Raw genomic sequence first — 2,307 nt, forward strand, 5'->3', positions numbered from 1 at the left:
ACCCATTGCAGACGACGGTGCAATGAGATGGCATACTCAAAAGATACCAGTTAAACCTCAAAGGATGGAAAGTTCTACAGAAAATATGATAGAAATATGGCATGTTTGTTTCATGTATTTAGTGTCTTCATTGGCCAACGAGCAGAAGCTTCAGTAATGTTTTAAGTTGCATGCATTATTCAGGACTTCAATGAATACATACCTTAAGCAGGCAGGATGAAGGACCATTTCTTCAAGGTAATGTCCAGGAACAGGCTTAGAGGATGAGAGCATAGCAGTCTGGTAGGAAATGAGTGGAAATGGGCTGGTTATATACTGCAGGGCTGATGAGGGAAATTGGAAACAGGTGAGCAGGTGACTTAAACAGGTGGGGCAGACTGAGGGCACCTGGTGGATGGATGGAGAATGGCAATGCAGGGGGCAGTGGAAGGGGGAAAGTGACTGAAAGATGGAAAAGAGAAGCAGAAGCAGACTTTGTAGCACCAAGTCTGTGCCCATTGTAAGTATTGTATTTTCTTTTATTGATACACCAACTTATCAGGACTTTTTTTGCAATATTTAAAAATTTTTCCTAGCATTTCCACTCAGAATATCAGGATGGATACACATTTACTAAAGAATGATTATGTCTTTAAATTGTCTAATCACATACCATTATTACAGATTTCTTTATGTCTCTGCCAGGAAAACTATTTTGGGGAAGAACCAGCACTCAAAAGTCTGACACTGAAAATGATTAAAGTCATAGGGTTGATAGATTGAGGCAGGTTGCAGATCAGATTTTTACAAAGTGACCCCTCTGCAGCTGTTTTGGTAAGGCTGTATTTTCAACCAAGCCAGCCGTTAGGAAATTTGGGCTGAGGCACAACATTTTCAAAATGGGGCCCCACATCCACACCCACCGTGTGGATGTGGGGCCTGCGATTATAATCCAATTAATCATATTTCAACATTAATTTTATATCTACTTATTATATTATTTTGATAAAAAGAGGTAGTCAGGTGTTTGTCCTGGGCTTTAAAGATCCCTGCCAATAAATGATCAGAGAAAACTAAAATCATACATTGAGAAAGGAAATTGCTGCAAGGTATTAAACTATAAGATCAAATCAGGACTGAACAAATGATGTTTTTACTTCATTTATTCATTCAATCTTGAGGCTACTTTAATCAATTACTGGTCAAACTGTGTGCAGAACTAAAATAGTGTGAAGAGTATATAGCTGTCATGTCTCCGTTTTCCACTCATACCCAATTTATGCAATGCCAAGACTGTTTAAGCACCATAGTATGCAGAAATATTTAAATTAACAATTTTGAAAAATGGCAGTATTCCTTTTCTCCTCACCAAAATTAAAAAAAAACACCCAAATTTGGTGTCTAAAAAGCCGCTGGAAACACAGCGTTGACAACTGTTTTTGTTGTTTGTTGGTCTCTGAGAGTGGTCTGCAGCTGGACTAGGTGCCATGTCATCCACCATGCCCTCCATCTCCTGATGACAAAGTCAGCTCATATATTACATCACTTCAGAAATATTGATACGATATACATGGAACTTACAAATGTAATGTGTCCATGATTTGCAGAAACACACAATGCCAAATTTTTCTTCTGGTGACTGGGCTGTCCAGAGTTCACCCAAACTACACAAAACAATTTTTTCCACCTGTCTCTCACTATTTTGAGAATTTACAATGCATAGTGAAAAGCCTATCAGCTTTATATATAAAAAAACAAAAAAGTATAACATGGCATAACAAACTTCCAAAATCTTTAAGTTTTTGAAATGGACATTCTAGGCACTGATGCTTCCAGACGATTAGCACCGCTAAATTGTATCTACATTTAGGCTTTTATGTCTATTTTGCAAATCTTGATCTGGGCTTTTTGTGGTGGGCTTTCGACGGTGGTCACGTATGGCTGCCAGTGACTCATCATAATGTGGAAATCAATTCTCCAGTCTGTAAACTCTCCTCCTGCCAACTTCTAGCTAGCTAGCTGCAAGCTAGCCAAGTTGAGGTAAACTGGACGACCTCTTTGCCACATCAGTTTCCAACAGGATATCAGAAACTTTAATATCCTTTGATTCACAGGAACTTGGCTCAGTCCCTGACAGCGCTATTCAACCAGGTGATTCTTTCTCTATATGCCAACCCGACAGACAGGGTTGGGTTAGAGTACTTTGATTACTTTTTGCAGTAACGAGTGACCTAACGCGTTAGTTTGCTGTTTGAGTAATCAAATACTTAAGTACATTTTCAAACAAGACATCAGTTACTTCCGTTACTTTTAGAACGCTGGTCCTTC

The 2,307-nt window shown here is 38.9% G+C and overlaps 1 protein-coding gene across 1 annotated transcript in view; it reads left to right on the forward strand.

Moving 5' to 3' along the window:
* The first annotated feature begins 2,114 nt into the window (after positions 1-2,114).
* The window catches only part of grap2b (GRB2 related adaptor protein 2b), a 42,086-nt gene continuing 41,893 nt past the window's right edge, over positions 2,115-2,307 (forward strand). Inside the window, exon 1 of the mRNA XM_050044638.1 lies at positions 2,115-2,130. The gene's annotated coding sequence lies outside the window, so the exon portion shown is untranslated. The remainder of the gene's footprint in view (positions 2,131-2,307) is intronic.

Source organism: Epinephelus moara, chromosome 5 (genome assembly GCF_006386435.1).
Source record: "Epinephelus moara isolate mb chromosome 5, YSFRI_EMoa_1.0, whole genome shotgun sequence".
Taxonomy (NCBI): domain Eukaryota; kingdom Metazoa; phylum Chordata; class Actinopteri; order Perciformes; family Serranidae; genus Epinephelus; species Epinephelus moara.